Raw genomic sequence first — 18,272 nt, 5'->3', positions numbered from 1 at the left:
CAGAAACATTTCTAAGCATCTTTTGGACAGATGAATTGCACACACACTTACCTATTTACAGAGTCATAGATATAATTCATATGGAAGCATAGAAATAAATAAACGTGTATCGCCAAATAAAGAAAAATACATACATAAGCATATCTACCCACCATTGAAATATTGTACTCCAATACTTAAATACTAGCCTTTAAAATTTAATACAAAATTAATTCTACATTTTCCTCCAAGTTCTAGTACTTACTGGCTCAGTGATGTGAGGCCATTTTTTTCTGCCTTATTACCTGCGACATAGGCGTAACCATAGCACTTTCAGGATTCTTGGAGAGTTTGTGTAATGGGATGGTTAGCCCTGTGCTTGGAATATTGTGCAGGTAGATGGCACTGATGTTGTGTGTGTGTGTGTGTGTGTATGTGTTTGATATAAACTGTTTAGTTAGATAGGATTAGATTTTTACAACTATTTTGTAATGGATTATTGATAAATTTTATATTTGTAGATGAACCAATAAAGACTAATCTATTAATAAAAATAGAGTATGATCACAAACAAGGTCATTTCTTAAATTCTCAGATATTGTAAGAATTTGCTTTTATTCTTGGCAGAAAGAAAGGCTCCAGATTTATGTTTCCTGGTATTGCTGCTATTGGTATTACTGTCATTATTACTATTATCACCATCATCATCATCATTACTATTATTATTATTATTATTATTTTACAATTGAACTACATTGGTGAATATTTAATGTCCATCTGTGAGTATTCTTTTTAAAAATTCTTCTCTCATATATTACATCCTGATCACAGTTTCCCCTCCTCCCTCTTTTCACAGTCCCCCCCATTCACCTCCCTTCTCCCCCAGATCCACTCTTCCTCCATTTCTCTTAGAGAAGGGCAGGCCTCCCAAGGATATCAATCAAACATGGCATATCATTTTGCAATAAGATTAGGGACATTCCCTCATATCAAGACTGGATAAGGCAATCCAGTAGGAGAAAAACGGTTTCTCCTTTAAAAGCAGGTGAAAGAGTCAGAGTTAGCCCCAGTTCTTACTGTTAGGACTCCCAAAAGAACACCAATTTATACAACCATAACATATATTCAGAGGACCTAGGAGGATCTAGGTCAGACCCATATAGGCTCCCTGGTTGTCACTTTAGCCTCTGTGAGCTTCTATGATCTCTGGTTAGTTAATTCTGTGGGTTTTCTTGTGGTCTTCTTGACCCCTCTGACTCCTATAAATCTTCCTCCCTCTTTTATAGAGGATTCCCTGAGCTGCACCTAATGTTTGGCTGTGGGTCTCTGCATCTGTTTCCATCATCCTCTCTGATGATGATGATGATGCTAGGATCCTATTTACAAGTATAGCAGGGTACCATTAGGAACCATTTAATTGACATTTTGTGGTCATGTTTGATTTTATCCTAGGTCTGTACCCTAGGGTATCCTAGGATACCCAGTCTCTGGTACCTGGCCCTATAAGCAATGCCAGGCATGGGTTCCCTTTTGTGGCCTGGGTTCCGTTTTGTGGCCTGGGTCTCAGTTTATACCAGTCATTGGTTGGCCACTCCTACAATTTCGATGTCACCAATTTTACCTCAGCATATCTTGCAGACAGAAAAAAAATGTAGGTTGTAATTTTTGTGGCTGTGTTGTCCCAATCTCTCCACTTGCCTGGTTACAGGTGATGGCTGGTTCAGGCTCCATATCCTGATTGCTAGGAATCTTTGAATCACCCTTGTAGATTCCTAGGTGTTTCCAATGTCCCAGGTTTCTACCTCCCTTTCCCAGGGAGATTCATGTGTTCCCCCCTTGAGCCCTCCTTGTTACTTAGCCTCTTTGGGTCTGTGGATTATGGTATGTCTATCTTTTACTTTATAGCCAATGTTCACTTATAAGTGAGTACAATATTTGTCTTTCTGGGTCTGGGTTACCTCACTCAAAATGATTTATTTTTCTATTTTTCTCCCCCTATGGGACCTGAGACTGAAATAGCTACAGTGCAAGACGGAGAGAGGCCTTCATGCATGGTGTGCATTTGCCACCTAGTGACCACACTGAGTAAGTACAGTATTTATGCATCACCACAATTGATGCCACTGCTTAACCATCTGAAAAGCTGTATGCGTAAGTTAGAATACATTACATTATAGTGCTTTCTGCTATATGCTGACATGCAAATAGTAATAAAAAATTGTAACTTTTCATACAAAAATAGCCCCATTTCTTTCTATCTGGATTTTCCTGAGACTATTATCTACCAGTTGTCTTTATACCATACTAATAATTTGTCACTTAACAGCACAAGTTAGACATTACTGCACAGTTGTCTTCAAGTTAGCATCTGAAGTTTATCATGAATTTCAATATGCACAAAGCTGTCATTACTATATTGTGAATATGTGGATATTTATACTTGAAAGCAAGGTAATCACTTTTAAAAAAATTCAACAAAAATTCTAACTTGATGTTTTAAAAGAAAAAAATAACAAATAAGTTATTTGACAGACAGAAAATTCACTTAATTTTCTGCCTCCTTGAAAAAACCAATTCACTGTATTTCTGCCACATAACTCATTCTAATGTAACAGTTTATGTTTAAATGCCTTTAATTGGTCACTCTACCATACAACTGTACAGAAAATATTTGGGAATGGAAATAAACTGTCTTGTGAGTCTATGCCTCTAAATATTAAGATTTTTATTATTAAATTGTTTGTGCTGAATGTTTGGTCTGAAGAGAATAAAATATTACGTGTTGGTAAATAATGAGTAGAAATGAAAAGTGGAATTGTCTATAAGTGTCTCTCTTAAGTGAACATGAGTGTAATTTCTTCTGATTCGTTCATAGCTCTGAGGATGACTAGTATCTCTAATGCCCCGCCCTCATTTTCTTCATTCCTTTGGGGACCAAACCCACAGCTTTGCACATACTAGGTGCCTTGCCACTGAGCTACATCGCTAGCCCTTAATTTTAAATTTACAGATATGAGAACACAGGTAACATTGTTCATGTAAATGATTAAAAAGGAATCGAATGAGTATCTAAGTCACAAGTCAAAAACCACACAGTGACTTATTAGCAAAACCATTTCTTAGTCTGAAGTGGTGGTGCGTGCCTGTAGTTCCAGTACTTAGAAAAAGAGTATTTTACAGGAAGAGGAAGAGGAAGCAGGAGTGTTTTAAGTTTCAGGCTAATGCCAGCTATGTAGTGAGATCCTCCTCAAAAAATGACTTTTCAGATGTGATTGTATAAAGAAGACTACTAGAAAAGAGGAGGGGGATCAACAGAAGTGACAGGGTGAGAGGACAATGGGTAAATATGGTCAAAACACATTACATTTATGTGTCCATAAAACACATTGTGTATGTACTAATGAAAAATAGGAGACAAAACCAAAAAATTATTAAACTGAAAATGTTTTTCAATGATTTAAAAAATTAGTACATTTAAAATACATAATAGATTCTCTAATTTCATGAAAACAAGGGACCCCATGATTTACGAAAGGTTGTATTGGAGCAGTTGATTTTTTTTCAATTTCTAGGAAGCTTACCAAAATGAAGCTTTACCAATATTTACCAAATGGCTAATAGATTCATTATACTTTTATTTTTGGGGGGCATTTATTTTTGCTCCCTTTGTGTATAATAATTAGAAGAATAAAAATGCATAGATCAATATGTGCTTCCCAAAGCAATAATTTTAATAAACTGCTTAGAAATTATTATATACTTTAAATATAAAAACTTGAAACTATAGATTTGAATTAATTTTATACAAAATATTCAATTATAATTTAATTGGGAAGTGCACAGTTCATGTCAAGATAATCAGCAAAATCAGATTAACTTTTAAGAATATCAGACTTAATTTTTAATAAACAATATTAATATATGTTTTAGAAGTTATCAAGACCACCGAAATTAAGGAATACTTACTGATAGATAACAAATTAAATTAAGATAATAGTGATGTATTTTATCCACATAGAAATTATTCTAGTTCTGGCATGCAATTTTAAATTAAGCCATGTAATATATAACTGAGATTATGAGAGATGAATCTGTGACTCTGATCTCATGTATAGTTTCCTTTGGTAAATATGTAAGTATTTGCTTTTATAACATTGATGCCGAGTTTATGGGAATCTTTGATTGTACTTAGTGTTTCTTTAATCCATGAACTTTGTTGACTATGGAATTAAACTTTTCAACTACATTTTATTATATAGAAGGTTATCTGTTGTTAAAACTAATTAGCATTTTAAGTTTATAATGTAATGTAGGTAATAAGGTAATTTTAAGGTGAAATGAGAATTGATTTTAATTGGAAAAAATATTACATAATATAATTAGATACGTTTTTAACTAAATTAACTGAAAAAATTCTATGCATACATTTTTCCAGCATACAGTTTTTAGTGTTGGAGAATGAATATTCAGTTTCAGTTAAAAGAATGCACTAGTGATAGATATTGCTGTTCATTAGGTTTATTGCTTTTTCGTGAAAATGGTTATTAATATTGGTGAGAGCTAGAAAAATAATGATTAATTTTAGTGTTTTGGGTGTAATTGTTCTCATGTGGGTCATTTTGGGAGAGAATACATCTGAAGGTTGAATACCTGAAAGTTGATGCTCTGATATCATCCCTGCTCATGAAGTGCTTGAGAAGAAGTCATTCTTCAGTAGAGAGATTTGGACATCACCACTCTAGACTCCACATGCTTGATCTAGAACAATATGTTATTGTCAGTTTTTTGAACTAATTGGTTTACAAGGCTGGAACTAACTGCCATGTTCAAATTTCTGAAAATAATTTTATGGTTGATCAAATATCCTGGAGTGGAATAATTTTATTTGGTTGATTAAATACATACATTGATTAGGCTGACCTAGGCTAGTATAGGAGCTATAATGAAATATGTGGGCACTGATGCTTGAAGCACAGCTGGCTAGCATGACAATATAGACACTAAGCACAGTGATCGTCTCCTATGTTGAGCAAAATAAATACAATGGAAGTTAATTTCTTTTGATTTTTAAACCTTTTCAAGTGTTACTTGAAATTTTTTGTTTAAATGGGTGATTCATATTACATGCATTATGTAATAGCATGCATATTGATTTAGAACACTTAACCTTCAAACTGTTATTGTAGAAAAATAGGTTCATAGCCTATTCATGTGTAGTTGCATATTACTATTCTGATGGATGGTACCAGTACCTTTTCCTAGTCTTTGTATTTTCTTCTTAGGACTTTTTAGTTGTAAGTAGGTAAAAGTAAAAACAAACAAACAATGAAAAACAAAAACAAAAACAACCTCAAATGACAATAGTTCATAAAGAGTAATTTGAAAAATAATCATTTATTGGTACCTAGAGATTATTTTACTATGAAACTGAGAAGGCTTCTCAGTGGTTGAGTTATTTTGAAGCTTTCAGAGTTTTACCATACTTTTAAAAATCCAGTATAATAAAGATGCAATGCTAAGTAAGAATAAATCCACTTGTAGAAAACTGTCGTAAAAGGATTTATCCATAGATGTTTAATTTTATGACTGCTGAAATAGCTTTATTAACACTTACATAGGGGACTGTCTTTCATATAAGTCCTAACATCACCACAGAAATCACTGATTTTGCAAATATATGTATATATACACACAGTGATAATTTTCAGTCATCTGTGTCTTTGCCCAGTGTCAGTATGCTTCTGTAACTCCCCAAAACACAGTTCTCCAATGCATAGTAAGGGGCATGTAGGAAGGAATAATTAAGTGTTTACCTTAAATGTATTTACAGACTTGAGTGTTTGTAAAATCAAATTATGAGCTCTGCTGCTTCCATCTTAATTATCTCCTATTATATAGTGTCAATATGAACTAGAAATGCAATAATAAATAAAGTAACATCCTAAAAGAGAATGCTATTGGATAGCAAGTATATTCTGATTTCATAGGTATAGAAACATGAACAAAAATAACATCTTACCAATTCATTTGTCAGGGAAAAAGAATCATGTAGTACAGGAAGCCAAACTTGAAAGTCAAACGTATTAGCATTGGAGTTTGGACAGCCGTGAGAATGGCTGCAGTGTGAACGTGGTAGTTAGGAAAACCCAATTTGTAGTTCTTACTTAAATGTCACCCTAGGTTTCTTAAGTAACATAGTGTACATTTGTTATTTGACACTTTGTCTAGCATTTTGTTATTGAGTCCCTAATTTAGAAGAGAAATGGCTCAGCAACAGTTGAGGTGGTTAGAGCCATGGTTGGAGGCAGACTGCATCTCACCAGACTGAAAACTTTTAGAATGTTTGCAGTAAGAACCGCTTAGCACAGTTTTGTGTGAGTTGGTGTCCTTAGTGGCTGTGTTTATTTTTCATAAATGGGCTGACAGTGGGCCCTTTTCCTGATCATGGCTTAAGTTTAGTTTCAGCATCAGTGAATTATTTTGTGACAACAGGGCCTAAGAGAGGAAAGAATTGAGATAGAGCTGCTCTCTTTGTGTTATTTTATGTAATTAGAGGTCAGCACGATGGATCAGAACTGGACAAGAAATAGACTATTCTCAAGAATCAGTAATCTAGAAACAAGAGTTGTCATCAAGGACTCGTGAAATATTTCTGATATGAATGGTACTCATGATGACATAAGAGATCTATAGCCAGCAACACATCCAAAGAATTTTGTTAAATGAGATAATCGAAAGAACAGTTAAATGTTACACTAAAACTTGAGAATTTTTAAAATAAAAAAGTTGCTTAAAATATAATTATGTTGTTTCTTTCTTCCCTTTTCTCTCTCTAACCTTCTCATACACCTTCCAACACTCTCAGATTTCTTTGTAATTTGCACACACAGAGTGAGACAGAGAGAAATAGAGAGACAGAGACAGAGACAGAGATGCTCAGTTCATATCACTTCTTTTGGGTGAGAGGAAAGGAGTATGTCAGCTTACAGTGTCACATCATGCATCATGGTCCATCACTGAGGGAAGTCATGGCGGGAACTCAGCTAGTGCAACATCTTAGAGGTAGAAACTGATGCTGTAGCTGTGGATGAACGTTACTAACTTACTTATTTCTCATGAGTTGCCCAGTCTTCTTTCTTTTCAAAAATTGTTTGTTTTCCAGATTATAAACCAATTCCATTATTTCTACCTTCTCTTCCTCCCCTCTAGGCCCTCCCATGAACCCTTCCTTGCTCTTTTTCAAATTCTTGTCCTTTTTCATTAATTGTTTTTACATGCATATTTGTGTATGTAGATACATATATATTCCTAAATATAACCTTCTCAGTCTGTATAATATTACTTGTATACATGTTTTCAGGGTTGACTACTTGGTATTGGATGACCAATTGGTATGCTCTTCCCTGGGAAGTACCACCTCTCCCATTCCTAGCACTCTTTAGTTGCCTGTAGTTCTCTGTGTAAGGCTGAGGCCTTTGAGGTTTTCCCTTCTACATTAGCGTGTGTATTGATGCTATTCTTGTTTGGCTCATGTTTTGGTAGTACTATTGGTGAGACTCTGTGGTTGTAGTTTCTGATACAAGGAATCACAATCTCACAGAAAACTCTCTGATCTTCTGGCTATTACAATTTCTTCATCCAGTCTTCCCCAATCTTCCCTGAGCCTTAGGTACAGGAGTTGTTTTGTAGATGCATCCATTGGGAGTGGCCTCCACAACTCTGCACTTTGACTGGGGTTGTAGTTTTCTGTGATGGTCTCCATCTTCCATAAAAAGAAGTTTCCTTGGTGAGGAGGCAAGGCTTATGATCATCTGTGAGAGCAAGGCAAATATTTAGAGTGAAGTTAGAGTAAAGTAATGGTTGTAGGTTCTCCTCCAAGATTGATCCTGGGTGATTGGCTAGGTGTCTAGTATTAGATATGATTTATCTCTTGTTCAATAGGTCTTAAGTCCAATTAGAGAGCTGTTGGCTACTGTCAAGGTATGTGAGTCACTACTGCACCTTTAGAGATGCTGCATCACACTGGTCATTAATGTAGCTCATAGCTGGGTAGGAATATTAGGGGTTTCCTTCCTTTGGAAGTGTGTATGGTGCCTTCTATTACCATGAAAGCTAGATTTCAAGGATAAAGCCTTCAGGAAAATTCCAGTTCAAGGGCCTCTGGACCCTGGGCCTGACTCTTAAGGATTTTTTGGCAGTAAATCTCATGGGCTGTTCTTTCACAAGTGCAGATGGTCTTTATGCTTGGTTTACTGCTCTGCTGTTACTTTTGAAATTCTTAATGTGTTTTGAACAAATGGCTCTGTATTTGTATGCTGTATGTAGTGTGTCTCACAAATTACAAAGCATCTGTTATTCCAGAGAAGATACTTGTTACTAAATAATTAACTGAAGCTGCTCAACTACAATTGAAACTTCACTTTTCTGACATTCTTTACTGAATTCTGACAATTCAAGAGGAATGGTTATATTGTTCAACAGTACTTCCTATTGACTTCCGTTGTGTTTTTGCCACCATGTGGGGGTATCTTCTGTATCTTTGTTTCTTCTTACATAAAATGTCAGTTGTATTACACTTAGCTTTCTTGATTCCATGTAAAAGTAATAGGTTCAAATTGAAATTCCTGTGGAAGTACTTCAAGATCTATAAAGGCTGATAGATATGCCAAATTATCCAGTCCCCTCCAAAACATGGCGTGTAGGTGACATCTATCCAGGTCCTGAAAGCCTCCTTGGTCTCAGCATTGAAACTGTTGTGGCCCGTGATGGTAGTGCTGGTATTCTAAACTTCTTAGAGCTAGATGATCAATTTTAAAATTTAAAAGCCCAAGCAGGCCACCTTACTGTTGTTAAAAGGTTTGAGTCCAGTCATGAAGAAAAGTGACTAGAAAACAGAGGAGAGGAAATACAATCTGGAAACATTCTGTAAGCACCAGGCTTAGAGAGAGAATACCAAGGGTGTCATCCATTAGACACATACAGAAGTTTCCTTGTGGCCCCAAAGGGCATTCAGAATTGCCTGTCTAAGGAAAAACTTTCCCATCAGATCTGTGGGCTCACATTCCTGCATGGAAATGAGACAAGCATGTACAGGCGATCTTGAGAAATCTAGGCGATAACAGTTGGCTTTAAAGTATGCCACTCTACATATATGTATATGTATGTATATATATATATATATATATATATATATATATATATATAAATATATATATATATAACAATCTACTTACTTCTGGGCCTTTTGCAATAACATTCACTCAAATAGTAAATTTAGCACTTCAATTGAAGCCATAAAGTGCTATTGGGAAGATGATTTCTAGGTCATCTTGGCACTATTTTATGTTTCTGATGGGAGATAAGTATCAATGATTTAGTGATTCTCCCACTGCATCTTCTATTTTGCTGTCCAAAGGGTCATTGCATCCCTTTCTGCTCCTTAGTCCTGGTTAGACTTGAAAATTAACTTAATTGCACCTTTCTACACCTTCATACCAATGAGGAATTCCTGACCTATCCTGTAAGGCTGCTTTCAGAAGGCTTTACAAGTGGAATTGTGCTCTATGGAAGTCTGGTGGAAAAAAATGTGTGTGTGTGTGTGTGTGTGTGTGTGTGTGTGTGTGTGTGTGTGTATGTATGTGTTGTGACATAAAAATTTAACAGGACTCATGAAAAAATTCTTTGTTGAATATTTAAATTCCACCAATTACATCATATTTATATTAATATATAGGGCACTTAGTTTGATTAATATAAGGTATAATTGTGAGGTTGCTGTTGGGTTCCTCTCCCACTGAGGCCCAATCATGCAGTTAAAGTAGAAGGGAAAGGGATCCAATGTCAGGAAACAGACAGAGACAGCCCTTGCTCCCCTTCTTAGGGGACCCAAATGAAGACCTTTGTCTGCACATTGCTACAAATATGTAGGAGATCTAGGTCCACCTCCTGCATGCTCCCTGAGAAGTTGCTCAGGCTCTGTGTGCCCCACGGTCCCATGTCACTTGACACTGTAGGTCTTCTTGTGGTGTTTTTGACCCCTCTGACTTGTTGACTTCTACCCCTGAAAATTCCACAAGACTCCCCAGGCTCTGCGCTATTAACTGTGAGTCTCTGCATCGCCTCCATCTGGTTCTGGATGAAACCTCCCAGGAGACAGTTATGCTAGCTTCATGTCTGTAAGCATAGCAGAGTATCATTAATAGTGTCAGGGGATGGGTCTCTCCCATGGGATGGGTCTCAAGTTTGGCTAGTCATCGGTTGATGTTTCCTTTAGTTTTTGCTCCATCTTTATTCTTGCATATCTTATAGGCAAAACAAAATTTAGGTTGAAGGTTTTGTGGGTAGATTGATGTCCCCCTTCCTCCACTGGAAGTCCTGCCTAGCTACAGGAGGTGGCCACTTCAGACTTTATATTGCCCTCTGGTAGACATCTAAGCTAGGGTTATCCTCAATGTCTCTCTGTACCCTCTTCCATCCCAGGTTTCCAGTTAGTCACCAGAGTTGCCACCACCAGCCAATTTCTCACCCCCAGCCCTCTCTCACTCTCCCATCTGACTGCCACCTCCCATTTCCTTCCTCATGTCCTCTCCTACCCAATTCTCGCTCTCCATCCACTTCTGATGACTATTTAGTTTCCCCTTCTGAGTGAGATTCTCACATTCTCCCTTGGGATATCCTTATTACACAGTTTGGGTTGTCCTGCATTTTATGGCTAATTATGTCTACTACATATAAGTGGACATAATTAGCCATAAGTATTTCTTTCTGCATTTGTGTTACCTCACTGTATATTGATATTCTCAAGTGGCTTTGTTGAGAGATTTAGTCTCTGATTTTCTCTATATACCACTCATTTTGAACATGCAACCTCTTTCATGTCTCCTTCATCACTACAATATTAGAAGTGAACACTACAAGCTGGAAAACAGAGGCAAACAACTCCCTGACTAATCACAAACACAGTGTTTTTGTTTGGTTGCTTTATTTCTAGAGCTTTTAATAGTTTTTTCTTTCTTTTACATTTTTAAAATTTAAATTTATTTTTTTTTCTCATTCACTTTACATCCTGCTTACATACAATCCTGGCCTTTTTTTTCATGCACAGTTCTTGTGAGCATGGAAAGCAAGAGATGATAGATTTGGTGTGTGTTCTGTCTTGATTGGTTATAGCAAAGGATGATTGTTCTCAATCAGCTTCACTGAGAGCGTCCTTCTTGATGAAGTAGAATTATCCAACAAAATTCATCTGGCTAATTCCTTTGTGCTGCAGCCTGATAGGATACATCCTTTCCCTTCTTAGGACAATGACCTGTAAATCTGATAGGGAGTTGAGTGTGCTGTGCCCTGCCTTGTGTAGTGAAAGGGGGACTTTACCCTTTTACAAAGAAAAATCTGGGACAGAATGTAAAATATTAACTGTCACCTTAGTGAAATGTTATTAACATTATGAACTTACATTTTATTGTACTCAGGAAAATGTGTTTCCTTTTTGGAGAAAGTGAATCCAGCACCAGCTAAAGATAATTTCACTCAGCTTCATTTAATGGCATCAATAAATACTTTATCTGAGAGTGGAACAGCACTGTTTCTGTTTATACTCAAATTATTTTTCATCTCCTAATTCAATCAAGTTATTCTTCAATGTAGCTACTGTAATTTTATTCAGACAACAAAACACCTGACCTTTGAATGCTAAGTCAGCACTCTGGGGAGTGCTCTTCAGTGTCAGTGCAAAGATCAATTGGCAAGCCAGAAAATGGTGATGCCACTCCAGCATGACTAGTCGAGTGCTCTTTATCTCACTTCCCAGTTGCTAGTCTACAAAATGAGAAAAAGAGAGAATATTTAGTCTGCCTACTCCATGGGGCTATTGTGAGTATAAATGAGAAAACTCATAAAAACCATTATTTTAAAATTGAAATGAATAGCTTCTAATCTAGGATAAAAGTTTACTGCTTTTTAATTTATATTATAAGATACTGATCATTCCAATGAGGTAGAGACTAGACTAATTCATGCTAGAGACTGGAGGTCTCTTTTCATGAGTACAAAAAGGTGCTTTTAAATTCTGAAACAGCATTTATAGGATAAGCCTACATTTCAAACTAAAGCAGGTGTTGAGATATTATATCCCAATAAACATCTATTAAAAGAACAGAAAACATTTTGGTAGTGAAACTTTTCTAAAATCACTCTTTAATCATCCTGAATAATGTGGAGCATATGGTTTTTATGATACATTATCTCCTGCCCAGCTTTAAGCTAAGCAAACTGGCCCAGTGTCTATGAAATAAACAATGGAGGAAGAGGTATCCCAGCCTTGCCTTTAGTGCAAAACAAAAAGCAAGCACATAGGTGTTGATGTAATCAATTGATATTGATTCTCTCAAGGAGCAGCCAGAAGAGAGGAGCAATTTGAGGTTTAGTGAATGGCTCAGACACTAAAGACGAGGGAAGCACAGGATATCCAGCTTGAGGCTAGCAGAGAAGAATGAAATCCTACAAATTTCAGAAAGAAGAAGGCAAAAGGAAAGAATGATAAAGCAAACAAGATATTTGTAACTATTTGGAGGATATTTTGTTTTGCTGCTTTAAAACCATGTCCTAGGGCAGGCAAGATAGCTCAGTAGGGATGAGCTGAATTCACATGGAAACCACATGGTGACAGGAGAGAACTGATTCCTACATATTGTCCCTTGCCTCCACACACATGTGCGCAAGCCCCTGAGTGCACATGCTTGTGTGCATGCACACACACACACACACACACAAGAGTACTCTCTCTCTCTTTAAAAAGGAAGTAAACCCTATCATTTGTAACAATATGGAGGAAGAAGCATTAAGTGACACAAAATTACATAACCTCACAGGTAGCATCTAAAAGTATTGAACTCAAGGGCATATTGAGTAAAATAGTGTTGACCAAAGGCTGGGATGGGAGCAGAAGTCCAAAGGGTAAAGTCTTTGGTTAGTAAGTATAAATTCTGGAGAGCTCTTATACAACTACAGTTAATAATATATTGTATATTGCTACCTTTTAAGTGTTATTGTAAAATTGATAAGTATGTCAGTTAAATTGGTATGATAGTCATTTCACAGTGCATATATTTTCTTTTTTGTTTTGTTTTTTGTTGGGATATTTTATTTATTTACATTTAAAATGTTATCCCTTTTCACTATTTCCCTTCTGGAGACCCCTATCCCACACCCCTCCTACTGCTTCTATGAGGGTGTTCCCCCACCCACACACTTCTGCCTCCCTGCCCCTGGCATTCCCCTATACTGGGGCATAGAGCCTTCCCAGGACCAAGGGCCTCTCCTCCCATTGATGACCGACTAGGCCATCCTCTGTTACATATCCAGCTGGAGCCATGGGTCCCTCCATGTATATATACTCTTTGCTTCTGGTCCAGTCCCCCATAATTTTCTTTTTTTTTAAATTAGATATTTTCTTTATTTACATTTCAAATGTTATACCCTTTCCTGGTTTAACCTTCGAACAACCCCTATCCCCTCTCTGCTACCCCTGCTCACTAACCCACCCACTTCCGCTTCCCACATACATTTTGAAGATGTCATGTTATAGACAATAAATGTAGACAATAAATATCTTTAATATTTTCTTCAGTTTAAAACATCTTAAAAATGACTTGATTGAAGAGTTATTCTGCGGTATAAGACCTGACAACTTCCTGGTTTGCCAGTAAAAATGCATTTGAAGGTGCTTCAGTATCTTTCTAGGGCTGGATGAACTATCTGCTGAGGTAGGATTTCAGAGTAAACAACAAGATTAGCTGTGTATTTAATGCGGGGTATTAAGAGCTTTCTAGAAGGAGATTAAGTCCAAACATATTACAGTCTGCTAATGCATTTGATTAATGTCGCTGACAATTTTTACTTTTCAGGTTTTTCAATGAAACCTGTGCTTGTGACTCTTAAGAAAACTGTAGGGATTAAGAACATTTAGATGCCTTGCTTGCAAAACCCCGTGTGGTCTGCTTCTCTGTGGGAACTCAGTAAACTGCCTGCATATCTGCCCATACTGGGAGCCTGGGCAAGGGCTGGGCTGTTAGCAAGACAAAGGGAAGTGAAACAGCATTGGCCAACAGGAAGGATGGTGTTTGCAGATGTTCCTTCACCTTTGTACCTCCCTCTCTCTTATCTCCTTTCCTGAATCCCTTGATGATGATTACTTTAGAGAGAGGGACACTTAAGAGACCTCCAAAGAACTCTCACCCAGGTCCTCTTCTGGGACTTCCAGGGATCCTGGTCTGGAACTATGTTTTCTGTTGCTCAGGCTCTTTTAGCTCTGTAGGATTTTCTCGCACCCACTTCATGTGCTGCTGTCTTTGTCCACTGTGCTCTTTACCATTGCTTCAGTGGTTCAAAATGTGTTCCTTATACCAAGACTCACCTCAGATACTACTCTCCTGTTGTGATGGTTTCTATATGTTTGGCCCAGGGAGTGGCACTATCAGGAGGCGTGGCTTTGTTGGAGTAGGTGTGGCCTTGTTGGAAGAAGTATGTCACTGTGGGCGTGGGCCTTAATGCCCTCATCCTAGCTGCCTGGAAGTAAGTATTCTGCTAGCAGCCTTCAGATGAAGATGTAGAACTCTCAGCTCCTCCTGCATCTGTCCTGCCTTGATGATAATGGACTGAACCTCTGAACCTCTGAACCAGTCCCAGTTAAATGTTGTCCTTACAAGAGTACCATGGTCATGGTGTCTGTACATTAGCAGTAAAACCCTAACTAAGACAGAAATTGCTGTGATAGGCCTGACCATGCTTTTGTTTAGAAGGATGTAGATTTGTGGATTTTGAATTTGGAAAGCAATGGGATGCTTTAAGTGGGGTCTAATGGGTCATCCTAGTAGGGATATGGAAGACTCTGTTACTGTGAGTGATTAGAACTGTGCAGACATGGCCCAAGGGGTTTCAGTGGAGAAGAATTTTAGTATGGGGCATAAAGACTGTTTTGTGGTATTTTAGTGAAGAATGTGGCTGTTTCTTTCCCTTGTCTGAAGAGTACCTGAGGCTAAGGTAAAGAGATTTATATTAATTGCATTGACAAAGGAAGTCTCAAAAAATTCCCAGCAGAGACTTTGTTCTCTGGTTAAGTCTCATGAAGAGTGTTTTGAATAAGTGTAGCAAGCTTAGAAAGGGAAAATATAAAATGTGTGGGTCAAATATTAAAGGGGCACTGTACTGGCTAGTTTTGTGTCAAATTGACATAGCTGGAGTTATCACAGAGAAAGGAGCTTCAGTTGAGGAAATGCCCCCATGAGATCCAACTGTGGGGCATTTTTCTCGATTAGTGATCAAGGCCCCTTGTGGGTGGGACCATCTCTGGGCTGGTAGTCTTGGTTCTATAAGAGAGCAGGCTGAGCAAGCCAGGGGAAGCAAGCCAGTAAAGAACATCCCTCCATGGCCTCTGCATCAGCTCCTGCTTCCTGACCTGCTTGAGTTCCAGTCCTGACTTCCTTGGTGATGAACAGCAGTATGGAAGTGTAAGCCGAATAAACCCTTTCCTCCCCAACTTGCTTCTTGGTCATGGTGTTTGTGCAGGAATAGAAACCCTGACTAAGACAGGCACCATGAAGGAAAATGGAGCTGAATCCTGTGTTGAAGGATATTAAATTGAATTAAGAGAGTGGTGAACTTGGGGCAAGATCCCACCCAGCAAAATTTGGGTCCAGATATGGTCATTGTACAAACCTTTAATCCCAGAAGACAAAGCCCAGCTGATTTACTGAGTTCAAGGCTAGCCTTGGACAGAGCAAATTCTAGGTGAAGAAAGCCTAAATCTGAATGTGGTGGTACACACCTGTGATCCCAGGAGACAGAGCAATGAAGATTTCTGAGTTCAATGTCATCTACAGAGCAAGTTCCAGGACAGCCAAGCTTAGTCAGTGAGGGAGTTGGAAAACAGAAAGCTGGTAATAGAATAAGAGGGGCCATACTCCAAGCCCAGCAAGTAGCAGAAATTGGCAGCTTCAGCGATGTGGCTCTGGCTTTACAGTCAAGAATAGAAGGGACTGATGCTGATTAGCTGGAGCTAAGAAATTAGCTGTGATCAAGAAGAAACCAGCATCATTGAGGTGAAATCTTCTGGGAAGTGTTTTCTGAGAGCACAGAGGCTGTGTTTCAGAGATAGCCAAGGTTGTACCTCATGCTACAGCTGTAGTTGGTAATGTGTAAGAATCACGCAGGTGGTACTGGTTTTGAAGGCATGAAGGCATCATGAAGAACAGCTCAGGCTTGGCACTGTGAGAGTCCATGGAAGGCCATTAGTAAAGGTACAGCCTCAGTTGTAGTTGACAGCCCAGGACTGAAGGGGTCATGCAAATGAGTTGAGGCTTGGCACCATGAAGAGAGCCTATGACAGACTATTGATGAAGCCTAGTTGCAAGGGAAGACCCCAGTGTATTGGAGATGATCACCAAGAACAGCAGCAGCAGTGGAGTGGATCAACCTGAGCTTAGAGTGCTACAGAGGGCAGAGCTGGAGAAGTAATGCCGTGCTTTTGGAGGACACTAGAAGATCATGTGTGGATCCCAGACATTGAAACAAGAAGTTGTGACATTGAAGTTACCTTGGAAGCTCCAAGATATTTGAGATGCCAAGGCTCTAAGTTATCTGCAGAGGAAAGCTGATAACAGGGAATGAAACCAACCCGGGAGAAAGAACTTTGTTGCAGTCAAAAGAGATGAGAAAGGAGTTGGAGATCTGAAGACTGCTTTGACATCAGACATGGAGATGCAGAGTTTGAAGTTTGCCCAGCTGGTTTCCTGTCTTGCTTTGGGGAGTACAGTTAAGTGATTGGATCAATGTCAGAAGAGACTTTGAACTTTTAACATTGTTGAGACTGCAATAGACTATGGAGACTTTGGAAATTGGACTAAATATATTTTTTATTATGCTATGGCTAAGTATGCCCCCCATAAACTCATGTATTTCAACAAGCCTATGGGAGCCAGGGAAAGGAATATGATGGTTTCTATATGCTTGTCCCAGAGAGTGGCACTATTAGGAGTGGCCTTGTTGGAGTAGGTGTGTCACTGTGGGCATGGGCTTTAAGACCCTCACCCTAGCTGCCTAGAAAAGACTCTTCTAGCAACTTTCAGATGAAGATGTAGAACTCAGCTTTCTGCCCACACCATTTCTTCCTGGATGCTGCCATACTCTTGCTGTGATGATAGTAGACTGAACCTCTTAACCTGTAAGCCAGCCCCCAATTAAGTGTTGTGCTTACAAGAGTTTTCGTGGTCATGGTGTCTGTTCACTGCAGTAAAACCCTAACTAAGACACCTATTATCCCATCCACTATAATCAAGAAACCAAGACTTTAGTAATCTCTTCTGTTTCAGCTCATCATGATCAATAGCAATACCTCAAATGGCTGCCAGTTCCAAGGTGAAGAGGAAGCTAGGGACGGAATGAAGCCCCTCGAGCTTATATTGGGAAATTACTTCCTACCACTGACATCAATCTTTGGCTGTGCTTGTTTGACCAACTACTATGTTCAGACATTCGCTTGTCACCTTCATTATATGCTATATGGATAGTGCAAGGTTTTCTGAGCTCTGGGAAATCTCCTTGATTAAGATTATTTTATTGATGTGTCAAATATTTAAATATTTCTAAATGTATCATAGATTCAGAAGAAAGTTTTTAATTTTTTTCTTTTGCAGAAATTCACAGCAAACCATTCTGGATGGTATATAGTTTAATAAGCTAAATGCATCACTATTTTGAATAGTTGGAGATTTCTTGAACTCCTGTGAAATTAAAGTAGAATTTAAAAAATCCTTCAAAAAATGGAAGTTAAAATCCTTTGCTAAAGGGTTCTGCAATCCTATAGGAGGAACAGCAATATGAACTAACCAGTACCCCCCCCCCCCCGGCAGAGCTTGTGTCTCTTGTTGTATATGTAGCAGAGGATGGCCTAGTCGGCCATCAATGGGAGGAGAGGCCCTTGGTCTTGCGAAGATCATATGCCCCAATACAGGGGAATGCCAGGGCCAGGAAGCAGGAGTGGGTGGGCTGGGGAGCAGGGTGGGGGGAGGGTATAGGGGACTTTTGGAGAGGAAACTAGGAAAGGGGATAGCATTTGAAATGTAAATTAAGAAAATATCTAATAAAAATAAATAAAAAATCCTTTGCTAGATATGGTAAATCATGCCTATAACCTCAGTGCCCGGAAGACTGATTCAGGAGGATTGTTGTGAGTTTGAAGATAGGTTGGAGGTTCATAGTAATTTCTGAGTGAGTCTGAGGTACAGAATGAGGTCTTT

The 18,272-nt window shown here is 38.3% G+C and overlaps 1 protein-coding gene across 4 annotated transcripts in view; it reads left to right on the top strand.

The window, feature by feature from the left end:
- The window catches only part of LOC110286137 (melanoma-associated antigen 1-like), a 168,403-nt gene that overhangs the window by 16,440 nt on the left and 133,691 nt on the right, over nucleotides 1-18,272 (top strand). For 3 of the 4 annotated variants that reach the window (XR_003835709.2, XR_015047171.1, XM_029473337.2), the window contains exons 6-7: nucleotides 607-758; nucleotides 1,989-2,064. The gene's annotated coding sequence lies outside the window, so the exon portion shown is untranslated. The remainder of the gene's footprint in view (nucleotides 1-606; nucleotides 759-1,988; nucleotides 2,065-18,272) is intronic. The other variant, XM_029473339.2, reaches the window with a different exon arrangement.

The sequence above is a fragment of the Mus caroli genome, unplaced genomic scaffold (assembly GCF_978045245.1).
Source record: "Mus caroli unplaced genomic scaffold, Mus_caroli_1 scaffold_5, whole genome shotgun sequence".
NCBI lineage: Eukaryota > Metazoa > Chordata > Mammalia > Rodentia > Muridae > Mus > Mus caroli.
This window is presented reverse-complemented; position numbering and strand designations above follow the sequence as displayed.